This window comes from Delphinapterus leucas, chromosome 10 (assembly GCF_059928025.1).
Source record: "Delphinapterus leucas isolate spDelLeu-1000000601 "Yukka" chromosome 10, BTC_Dleu_Yukka2, whole genome shotgun sequence".
In the NCBI taxonomy this organism is placed as follows: Eukaryota; Metazoa; Chordata; class Mammalia; order Artiodactyla; family Monodontidae; genus Delphinapterus; species Delphinapterus leucas.
In genome coordinates this window covers 33229119-33241415 of record NC_143138.1, presented here as the reverse complement: position 1 = coordinate 33241415, position 12297 = coordinate 33229119, and the positions used below count along the sequence as shown (strand labels likewise).

Sequence of the window (12297 nt, the reverse complement as noted above, 5' to 3'; positions counted from 1 at the left end):
CACCTTCTCTTATTTGTCTTAGTACTTCTAGCCACTGGTAAAATCCCAGCCCATGGGAGGCAGTCAGTAAATGCCTAACGAACAAGTGAGTTGTCAGCACAGGGACCATAGCCTGGCAGGGATGGGGGGGAGGGCATTCACCTCTTCTATCAAAGATGTGAGCCCCTAAACTCGACCTTCCTTAGAGCGACGGCTCTGTCCAGGAGCTCGGGAAAGGTTCTCATGACTGTCCTGGGCACTCTACCCTTAACTGTCATTGGCAGGCCTTGGGGTGGCTCTATTTTCCCCAAGCTCCTAGAATCTAGAGACCTATACAAGCAAGGTGACTAAGCCAATTTCCAAAGGCAGCATAGCCTAGTGATCAGGAGCCAGTCTTCGGAGTCAGTCCTAGGTCTGGAGACCAGCTGGGCAAGGTAGCCCCTGAATGTCCTTAACCACGTTGCTGAAATGCTCGAAGCCTCGGTTTCCTCAAGTGTAAAGTAGGCATCACGTCTGCCTCTTACAATTGTTGTGCAGATGAAATGCCTGACACATCTGCACGAGGCCAGCCACACGGTAACCTGTCTGTAAGCAGTAGCTACTGCTCCTAAAGCGATGTGGAACCCTCACTTCGGTACCCCAAGGTATATGCAAATTCCCGAGCCCCTAAATCGGCTCTTCGTGATGCTCCCTGGGATGCAAGGGGTATAATCCAATCTGTGACTCACAATGTGTTGCCAAAAATCTCCTCGAGTCCCCAAGGGAAAATTTATTTTAATTCCGTCTAACTTTAAAAATTAAACAGTTCTCACGGCATTTTGGGGTGGCAGGGGTGAGGAAGGAGACCATGAAATCCAACAAGCCGCTTTTAAAAGGTTACAAACTGACTGAAGAAAGAAAGGAGAAGGCAGCTGGAGGGGGTGAGCACTGGGGGATGGGGACAATCCCCTGAGTCTCTGCTATTATTGAATACCCCGACCCTCAAAGCAGCCAAGCAGCCCCCTCCTCCACGTGGGCTAAGCTCCGTTAATGAGAAAGCAGAGCTCTGCCTACATTACCACAATAATGATTTCCCGGTTGCATTTTTACATGCCTGCTGCTTTATCACAGCAGAAGTAGACATATATTTTCAATAAATCCCTTCTCTCCTTCCTCCTCCCCAACTTGAGCTCTCCCAGTAAATGTTGTTCCCTCTGCACCCTCCCCCAACGCAATCCCAACCCCGGAGCACAATGAGTTCCACTAATCAAAACAGAAAGAAAAAGAAAAATGGAAAAATCACAGCTGCTGAAAAACAGCATTCGCTACAAGTCAAAGCCCTCCACATTTTTTCTGCAGGCAGCTTTTACTACTTCAAGGACACATCACCCCTCCCCTATCAGGAATCTTACGTAGAGTTGCTTAAAGGGGAGGGAGGAGGGGATGGGCGAAGGAATCTAATATTCACTCTTTCCTATTTTGACTAAGCCAGCACAGACAGAAATATAGATAAGGCCTTGAATAAGTGATTCAACAAAATGTCACTTATTAAAAGAGATGGGGGATGGGGCCACATTTGCATCTGAGTTAAACCACCCCAGCTAAAGGCTGCCAGGCCAGAAAGGCAAGGGGGAAGGAAACATTTCTCCAGTCTAGTCTCCTTCAGCGGCTGCAAGAGCTGACCCTGGTGGCAGAGAGGCCCGAATTTCTCCCTCCTCCAACGAGAAAACCGATGGGGAGACAACCAGAGAGGCAAAACCAAAGCAACAAAGGAGCTGTACGCATTTATGCTGCATTAACTAGCGCCCGGCTCTGTACTAGGTGACGGGGGTGCAAAATTGAGTGATGACCCAGTTCTGCCCTCCCAGGGCAGTCTAGAAAGAGTCAAGGACACGCCCAGTGGTCAGGATGACAACAGCCCTGTGAGCCAAGGGCTGCAGGAGCCCAAGGGCATCCCCCCTCTAGCCCACCCCCCAGTCTGGCCCCAGACCAGGCACACAGAGCCCTCAAGAAAGACTTAAGGAAGGAGTATGTGCTCAGTGAAATTGCTGGAATTCCATGCTATTCTCTAAAGAAGCTCAGACTCTTCAAAAGGAAAGAGGCCGCTGAATGTCCTTACCTACCCCGGCTCCCCTTGAAAACCCCTCCTCAGCTCACGTGTGTTCACCCAATTAAAAGAGAGAAGTGAACAAGTCCCAGCACTTGAGAATCAGCTCATTATGGATAGCCTTCAGTTGAATTTTAAGAGAGTTTGGTATCTTCCATTGTGATGACCACAGAGGGAACTCATATGACACTCCTATTAAAACTCCTTGGATATGGGGATATATGTATAGGTATAGCTGATCACTTTGTTATACAGCAGAAACTAACACACCATCGTAAAGCAATTATACTCCAATAAAGATGTTTAAAAAAAAAGATTAAAAAAAAAAAACAACTCCTTGGGCATCGACTCCATTCTTTTTTCTTTTTCTGTTTTAAAAAGTCCTCCAAAGAAGCTGGGTTGGAGGCTGTTTCCCAAAGATGAGGAGAGGCTCTCAGAGCAGCCTCTGTTATACCCTCTGTAACAACAAAGAACCCTAGGGGGCCCTCAGGAAGCCTCACCCAGGTGGCAAACCTGCTCTAGGTCCCGTGTGTTCAAAGTCAGAGCCTGCAGACTAAAGGCCGCAATCTCTAGAAATGACCACGGAGGCGCTCCACAGAGGGGGCAGGGCTGAGAGCAGGAGGCTAATGAAGAATAGCCACTAGATCTGTTAAAGTCAAGTTTGGGCTTTCATTATGAAGCAGGCTTAAAGCTGTGCGCTCCAGCACGAGCCAGACAATTCAATTTTCTGACAAATGTAATGCCCAAAACATGCTTAAATCATCTATTTCCAGCTAAGGTCGTTGAGTTCTAAGCCCCAAATTCCCAGATGATCTTCTTGGTCTCCATGATCCTTTGCATATATTCTGTACCACATCTCCTTTTGAATACCATATAGCATTATCTGAGAGTGCACAAAATTTGGAGACCGTTCAAATTCTGGCATTAAACTAGGGCTTTGAATGCTGGCTGGACATGTGACTCTGGGTTAATCACTTACTTATATTTTTTCAATTCTACTTCTTGAGCCTCACTTTCCTCAGCTGTAAAATGAAAATAATATCTACCTCCTATGGTTGTTGCAAGACAGTTAAAACAAGACATGCCAAAGAGGCTTTGGACCCATAACATGCTATGTAAACACTGGTTATTACAATGACGTCACCCATTTCCTCTCTCGCTCTCTGATTTTTTGTTGATTATTTTCCCTCTCTGTGAAACCAAATTGATATCGGTTCCACTGATCTCTCAAAACTGATAACTTGTATTTATTTTACAAACACAGGAAGAAGTCCTCTTATCCACAGGTGTGCAAAATCTCACTAACTGCTGAATCTAGGTGATGGGCACAACGGAGTTCATTATACTAGTCTGTCTGCTTTTGCGCGTGTTTAACGTTTTTTCATAGTAAAAATTAATTTTAGTAAATAAATAAAGCATCACCCTCTTAGGCAGAGGCCAGAAGTCCAATCAGTAAAAAGCACTGGTTGCTTTTTAAAACTAGAAATGACTTTCCAGCATACACAGTAAGACTAAGGGCTAAGGACTGTAAGGTAGACTCAGCTTTATAGAACAGCTCTCATTTTCAAAACAAACTTGGAAGGCAAATGAATCACTGCTACGACCACTGGGCCACAGCTGGGATTCTTGGGTGGGTTCAAGGTTCCCCTGCACCAAGTTCACAAACCAAGTTTATTTGGACCTTTGAATAGGCAGGTCTCAAATTCTATATATGGAATCAGAGTGTGAACCTACACAGACTGGCATTTCACAGCCAGCTTTTCTGATGCCAGCCTTCCAGCAGTAAGACCAGTTTCGCTGAAAGAAATCACAGAGGACTTGAAAACCCCAAACAGAAAGGGGCTACAAGGAGGGAACAAGAGAGAGTAGACACGGTGAAAGGGGTTTTTAGCAGAAGCTTTAGGGAACTGACGGCAGTTTTTCATTGGTTGTCAGGTTTCACATCTAAAAGGCGATCTGGCTGAAGATCACTGGCTGAAGATCACTGCACCTCGCTGCCGCCTGTGTGCGATGCCTCTTACAGTTTACATCGCACTTTGCGTACATTATCTGATTCAGTCCTCACAACTCTCAGAGAAGAGGCGACAGATGGTATCACCCTCTTTTTACAGATGCGGAGACAGACTCGGAGGCTGACTTGTCCAGAGCCATACGACGGAGCTGCACCCCAACCCAGGTCTTCTGACTCTGCTCACCCACTCACCTGCCATACAGACCCCACCGTTGGGGCCACCGGGGCAAGCAGGGCAGTCTATGGCCTATTTTTGTGAAAGGCCGCCTGAAGTAGAAGCAGCCCTTTCGCCTTTTTTTTGTTTTTCCTTGCTCAAAACGTACAACACAGTGCCCACCAACTTTTGAACAGGGTTGCAAATCACAGATGTCTTCTCCCAATCATAGTTTTCAAATAAATCTAATGTAAGGCCCAAATTACTTTAACTGAAGACTCTTTTCCCCAAGCGAAAATCCAGTCTTTCCTTTGTACTGCTCAGTAATGCAGTCAAATGTTCAGAAAAATGCAGTACAATTTTCTGATGCAGTCTTAACCCTTGTCGTCTCTGGCTGGTTGTCAAAGCCCGAGCCCAAACCCCTGCCCAAGGCTAGCGCGGCCTCAGCCTGGAGAGACAGAGCACCTGTGCCCCAGCACCGCTCCCCACCCTTCCCTCACCTGCACCTTCATCTTCCTGGATCTTCCCTCCAGTCATCATGAAGGAAGTGTTCCTCCCCCCCTCCACCCGCCCCGCGCCAAGGCCAGATCTTCCCCACAGACTTTCTCAATGGCTTTTGCTCAGCTGACCCAACCCATTGCTCTTGAACAATCCCTCCCTCTTCACTAGTCTTTCCCATCATCACACACACAGACCAGCAGCACCGCCCCCAAAACCCTTCCCTCTACACACGTGTGCTTCCAGCTCCCTCTCCATTTCTCTGCCCCCCTTTCACAGTCAAATTTTGCCCCAAAGTTGTCTCCACATGCTACTCCCAGTTCTTCACTTCCTATTCCCCTCCCAACCCTTCCGATCCTGCTCTCACCCAATCCATTGCTCCATTCAAACTGTTCTTTGCAAAGTTGATAATGGCCTCCATTTTGCCAAATCCAGTGGTGACTTTTCTGACCTTAAACTCATGAAACGTTTAACACTCACTCCGACCCAACACACACACACACACACACACACACACACACACACACACACACAGCCTTTTCTTCTCTCAACAGACTCCTTAGAGCACTTCATCCAGTCTCCTGGATTTAAATACCACCCCTTAGTTGATGGTTCCCACATTTTTATCTCCTGCCTGGCCATACCTCTGGCGCTGGACATTATATCAGACTGCAAGCTTAACATCTCCACCTTGAGTCTAACAGGCATCTCAAACTTAGCGGTGTCCAAACTGAAATCGCTTGATTCTGCTCCCCGAGACTCTCCCTCGCCCCCATCTCAGCAAAGAGCACCACCCATATCTACCCAACTGCTCAGTCAGAAACCTCAGTTATTAGATTCCTCCTCCCCAGCCTCCACCAAATCCATCAGCAAGCCCTGCCCATTCTACCTCTAATAAGCACCTCACACCCACCTGCTCCCCTGCATTCACCTCCTGTCACCTCCCCACCTGGCCTGCTCCAAATGCCTTTTTATTGCGCTCCCCAATCCCACACCTGCCCTCTCCACCAATGCCACCTCCTTTAAACACGAGTTACGGGGTGTCACTTCCCACTGCAAACTTCCAGTGGCTTCCCACTACCCTTCAAATGAAACCCAAACCTTTCCAAGGCCCCAAGTCCTACATGATCATCTCATGCTGCCCTCTCCCCCTACCCCCTTGTCCACCTGTGCCTCTTTTTAGTCGTCCCCCCCCAAGGCCAAAGTCCTTCCACACAGGCCCTCCTCTCTCTGCCTGATGCTCTCTGTCTTCCCCTCACCCCCAACCCTCAGAGAGGCTTTTCTAGGCTCCTTTAGCTAAGTAACTGCAGGTTACTGCTCCCTGTGGTTTCATCTGAGCATCTACCACATTTTGCAAGATGTATTTCTTTACATGTCTGCCTCCCCTCTGGACTATAGGCTAGGCGGTGGAGTGGGGGATGGGTAGAGGAAGATGATTGTGTCTTTTAATTATCAGTGTATACCCAGAGCGGTAACACAGTGCTTAGCAAATAGTAGGTGCTCAATAAGTAGCTGCCAATACGTACGCATGAATAAACCAGATCCAGTCACAGCACGAAAGTAACTGTTAACCTCCCACAAGCCCTTGGTTACCATCTAGGTACACAAGTTCTTTTTCCCCTTCCTGTCTGTCAAAAAAGTAGGTTTTTAACGTTGCTAAACCAACAGCCCAATAGCTCAGTATACTCCACTCATCCCCAGCTTGTTGTCTTCCGTGAGGAAAAAGTAAAAATCATGTTTCTTCAGTAAACCCCAATTAACCAGAAGACCCTACAAGCAGCTGCCTTGATAACTTAAAACATCTTTAGAAAATACCTCAGAAGCTTTTTGGTGTGTATTTTCTTTAACCCAGAAGAGAGCCATGGGATCAAACTCATGTTACCAGGACTCTGTTATTCCTTAAGATGCCACAGTATCCTAGCTGAAAAACATGCCAATATCTGGACTCCAGCTGCTCCTGTGTCCCTCTCCCCACAAAGGACATCAACTATGTTTTAGTTTCCCTTATATTTCATTGGTTCCCCTCCAACAGGCAAATTCAGAAATATTATTAATCCACAAGATTCCAGCTGATTCTCCACCCTAAATCACACAGTTTTATGAAGTCAGAAATAAAACCAGCTGAAGTCAACTGCTTTTAGAGCAATCAGCACCCATCTCTACTGCCTGGGGTCTGAGCCACTTGTCTGGACCCTTACTTCTCATGTCAATGCTCAAAGCCAATAAAAACATCAAGAGCTTTTCCTCCAAAAGTGCCCGTGGTGAAATGCATGATATCCCAGAAGTGACAGTAATACAATATCATTATTTTGAACCTTATCACAAATATACGACCATATCCCAATTACTCACATGCGAATTCTCCACAGAAAGTGGGTAAAGCCACACTAGGCTTTCTGGTCTCCCACTCCTCCCAAGACTACCTCCCCCTGCTGCCTGGGATTAACAGCTCAATTAACCTTAGACTTGACCAGGCATAATTAGGCAGGTGAACCAGCTGGCTGGAGGGGAAAACTTCCAAGATGAACTGAAATTATTTTTGGTGCCTGGGATTATATGCCCCACTCTCTATTAGCATATATAATTGGGACTCAACCATGCACTTTTTTTTTTCCAAGACAGTGGCAGACTTTCATGAGCATTTTCTTGCATTTGACGGTCAAGATTACCAGGCCACTCAAGAGTCCTTTTTGGAATGCCAAGGTGTAAATCCACTCTCTCCATGAGAAGACAAAAAGAGAAGTTAATCGACTCACCCAAGTCCATGAGGCAATTTGGCCGTTGGCCCAGGAAGAGACAGACTGTGGAGATCTCTTGAGACTTTTCTTCACAAGACTGAGTCACAGAATTTCAGACATGAATGGAACTCACGGATCAAACCATGCGTTTTTAAGATAAAAACTCTGAAGTCCAGAAACGGCTAGACACTGATACCCTCCCCACTTTTTCCTCCAGTGACGCTGTGCTCCTGCCTTGAGAATAAAACCACCTTAAAAGTTCTTTGTCATTTTACAAATACTGTAAACTGAGCCAACTGCTGAACACAATTTTAACATGTTCTGATTAATCAATTTTACGGAGAATCCTCAGACTTTCCCCCAAAAAAACCTCTGATGCTTTCAATTATTATGACCAATCCACCCATCAGAGCAGGAGAAAAAGAATTTTAAGTAAGCTTGTTTCTGTGACCACACATTTTATTATATAAGCAGCAAAGGACACTACAGTCTGTCCCCTCTCCTACAGTGAAAGCTCCCACCTCGACAAACACCACAGGCCCCAGTGGGTTAATGGATGCAAAACTGAGCACTTTCCACACAGTTCATAGAACAAGTGTTTTCACAGCAAGCTCACATAAATGTTATGTGATATTACCACATGCCTGCTATGTGGAAGCCTGCTTACCAAGCTGTGAAAAGACCCATGCTTACTATGGAACCTGCAAAATTAATCTTCTCAGTGCCCATAAAGCAGAAGGGAAATGCTCTTTTTTGACATGTTAAGCTGGCTTCTTAAACAATTCTTTGGCGAAAATGGACATGCCTAAAAGGGCGGAGCCCAAAGAGGTGTGTCACTCCTGGTATCAATTCCTATAAATCAAATCCTGACAATATTTTTAAAAGAATGAATTATGATTCATGGGCCTTCAAACCTTTATTACCAGAGAACATTCTCAGAAGAGGAAAAAAAAGCTACTGTGACTTGATTAATGGCCAAAGAAAGACAATAAAATAAATCCCATAAATTAAAAAAAAAGAAAAATACTGAATGACCATGACCACTCTTGGCTTGGAGGGTAGACATATAAATAATTCCCCTACCTTGGGATAAACACACATAAAGTTTCTGTTTACCTTCCCAGCATATATATCAACCAGAAGCAGATTTTCAGCAGGGGAAAAATAATAGCCAATTTGTTTAACGAATGCCTAGTTAGGAACATTTGATAAGTGGCAATAATATTGAATTCCCAACTAACTCAACTCTCAAGCTGCCAAAAATCAAATTCTCAATCTGGAAATCTGATGACAGAAAGGAAAGAAAAAAAAAAAAAGAAAAACCACTGTCCATGTAAAGAGATCATTTTTTTTAAAACCCATTTTTTCCCCTGCTAGTATTGAGCCTGTCTATAGCACTGCAGAAAGCTTATCTAACTTTAGTTAACCACACTGCCTAGTGTTCACTCCCTGATTCTACTAAACTTGTCTGGGTTTGAATCCCTGGTGCTAAAATTATCCTGGCCAAGTTAAAACTCCTAGCATACTTATGGTGGCGATCATTTCATAATGTATAAAAATATCAAATCACTATGTTATGCAACTGAAACTAACACAATGCTGTTAAGTCAATTATACTTCAATTAAAGAAAAAAAAAAAAGAAAAAGAAGGAAATAAATAAAGCTCCCAGCCTAATGAAGGTACCTGACAGCCAAGACCTACAACTCATCTGCAGAAAGCAGTAGGCTGAGGACCAGGAAAAGAGGCACAGAGAAGCAAAGAGGGCTGGTTAACTAGTTAAGGGCTGAATACTCCTGGTTGTTATCCTTCCAGAGAGCACCAAAACCACATTTTCCATCACCAGACTGCTTTCTTGAGACAGTCTATGATGCAGAAGGTTGGTACCAGTTGGGACAACTTAAAACTCCTTTCTTAAAGCTCTGCTCCATGGCCTGCAAAAAAGTGCAAACAGCCGGCATTTTTTTAAAAGAACTCTTCAGCCATCCCTGGATCCGTCATTCTTAAACATCACTTCCATGCACTTCACAAGACAGCCGGGGCCATGCTGTTAGCAACCCGCTTCAACACGTTCACTTGCCAAACCGTGTCTAGTATGGGGAAGAGTTTCCACAAAGCTGGCTCTAACGGGCCAGTCGAAGGCACACAGAGGAACCAGAAGTCATTTTCTTTTAACCTAAGGATGGCAGGCGCACATGCTCCAGCCCAGTGCTGGCCAGAGGCTGCCCGCCAGGTGCTCTCGGCCTCTGCCAGTGAATGAGTGGTTTTATGCTGTTTTTTTAACATCTATTTCTTTAGACCACCGGCAGTAACTTCACAGTCTTCCGAACTGAAGTTGGGGAGTCAAGGGGCAGGTTTACTCCCTTACACATTTCTCCCATCTGGGTGGCCACTTTAACTTCTGGGGAGTACCCAGCCGCCGAAGAGCCCTCAGGAGCGTATACATACACATATGCATCATGTCAAAAACCCCAAAAGGCACATCCCTAGGGTCCTGCGGCTTCTTGGCTGGAATAATGAAGGCTTTATAACAACACAATCTTCAGTTGCAAGCCCCCCCCTCCTTTAAGCCGGGTCTGCCAATTATAGCGCCCACCTCACCCCTCCCCCCCTTTGCTGGGATGCTCTGCAGCGCAGAGAGGGAAGAGGGAAGAAGGGAAGCAGAGAAGGCCCTGCTAACATACTGAAAGTAAAGAAGTGAGGGGAGACTTCTCCTAATCTGTCCCCCTACTTTTCTCTTCCCCTCCCCCGTCTTCTCACGGAGCATCCCCCAACTAATTTTTTTAAAATGAAACTTAATAAGCTTCTTGCCTACCTTGGCTGTTTCTGCAACAAGTGCATGGGCAATCCGACAAGAAGGCCAGTCTTCGCTTGGGGGGTGAGATGGGGGGGCGAGCAGAGCTGATGGAGTAATTTCAATATTAATTTCTGTCAGAGCCGCCTTCTCGAAGCGCTACTCACTTATACAGTACTGCCCTCAGCCTGTAAACAAATATCGCTCCGCCAGGAAACATACTCCCCAGATGCAAGCCCCTCTCCCCAGCAGGGAACCTGGCCCTTCACGCCCTCCCCGCAAAACAGCGTGCTCCCCCACCCAGGGTAGGAAGCTCCGGGTTTCCAGAGCACCAACCCACCACCTCCGCCACCACCCCAGCAAGAAACTTACTCGGTCCGTCTACGCCTCCACCCTCCCTTCAGGAAATCTACTCTCCATATGCATTCAGCCTCCCCGCAGGAAATCTGCTCCCCCCTCCCCCCTTCTATATACATGCACCCCCCCCTCCTCCTCCCCACGCGCCCTCCCCGGCCAGAAACTTACTAGCGAGAAAGCGTGCAGGCTCTCCCGATCCTGGAAACTTACTCCCAGATATAGCGCCCGCCAGCCCCCTTTCCCGGCCCTGCTCCCCTTCCTGCCCTCCGCCGCAAGCAACTCCAAACTCTCTGCATCCAGCCACTCTCCCTCCCCGGTGGAAATTTGCAGCGCGGGGCCGCGCGCGTGCATCCACCCTCCCCTTCAGGAAACTTACTCCCCATCTGCATGCACCGCCTCTCAGCCATCGCTTAGAGGGAAGGGGGTGTGCTAAGGGATACAGAAATACATATGTATCTCTCGCCCCTCCCCCGGCCGCAGCCCACTCGGGGCCGAGCCGCTGTAACCTGGCCTTACCTTTTGCATTGCTCCCCACCCTCGCCCCCTCCCTTAACCCTCCTTATCCGCTTCCCGGCGCCCCCTTTTTTCACCCATTACCCACCCCTAGCAACCGTTCCCAAGCTCCTCTCGGCCTTTTTTTTTTTTTTAATCCAGGATGCAAATTCCTCCCCTGTCAGCAAATCGACTGTCAAATTATTTTCTTGCAAAAGGAGAAAGGCGGGTTGGGGGGGGAGAAGCAAAAAGGAGGGGAGGCGGGGGAAGGGAGAGAGAGGGACAGAGGAGGGGAGAGATATCCCTCCGCAGAGCTGGGTCTGGCCGCGGGCGGGGAAGCAGGAAGTAAGGTGTCCAGCGCCGCGGCCGGCGGGTCCTCCGCCGCGGCCCCCGCCCGCGCCCCCTGTCCCCCGGGGCGCCGCGCTTTGGCCGGCGCGGGCCGCCCTGCGCATTGTTCGCAGCCTCCCTGGCGTGCGCTGCCGACCTTATCTGTGTGGTCTGCCTGTACGTGAGGTTGCACCTTTTGTAGGCTGGCGAGACTCTGGACATGGATGGGGCAGGGGGCGCGGACCAAGTTGCGGCCCCGCGCGGGACCTGTCAGCCCCGGGGTGTGGCAGACTCTCTGGCAAGGCCGGAAAATCGAGGCCCGGGAGAAGGTGGCGTGGCCGGGAAGCTGCCGCCTGAGACCCGGACCAGTGCAGGATTGTTTCCTGCGTAGCCGTCCCGGTTATTGTAACGCGCTTTGCAATCTAACGACTGGGGTTTGGGTTTTATGTTTATTTTTTAAGGGGTTGCAAAGATGCCAAGGTCTAGGTGGGCTTCGGGGAAACGGTCTGCGCCTACCCCCCGCTGCATCCCGGCTTCTGCGGGGCTGGGAGAGAGGCTGAGGCTCCCGGGAAGGGGCTTGGAGGTTCGCGAAGCGCGCGGCTCCATCCCTCCGCCCCGATGGGGGCGGGGAGGGGGTGCTGCAAACGGCGCTGGAACTGCATCCCTCTGGGGAGGGGTCTCCATCTCCGCGGCGCTGAAGGCGGGGGAGGGAGGTTGCCTAGGAGAGGGGCCGGAACCGGGCGGCGGAGGGGAGGGGAAGGGGCGCGGGTGCCGCCGCGGCGCGCGCCCGCCCCTCCTCGTGCGCCATGACTGTGGAACGTGGTGCCGGGGAGGAGGGCCGGCCGCCGGGGGCTGCCTGGGGC

At 48.6% G+C, this 12297-nt stretch overlaps 1 protein-coding gene across 19 annotated transcripts in view; it reads right to left on the bottom strand.

The window, feature by feature from the left end:
* Positions 1-12297, bottom strand: part of TRERF1 (transcriptional regulating factor 1) — a 230156-nt gene that overhangs the window by 192946 nt on the left and 24913 nt on the right. For 4 of the 19 annotated variants that reach the window (XM_089918717.1, XM_089918715.1, XM_089918712.1 and 1 more), the window contains exons 1-2: positions 11217-11354; positions 10280-10365 (exon numbers count right to left, since the gene is read on the bottom strand). The exons of 1 other annotated variant lie outside the window; for it this stretch is intronic. The gene's annotated coding sequence lies outside the window, so the exon portion shown is untranslated. 14 more of the 19 variants (XM_089918731.1, XM_089918732.1, XM_022581911.2 and 11 more) reach the window with 11 other exon arrangements.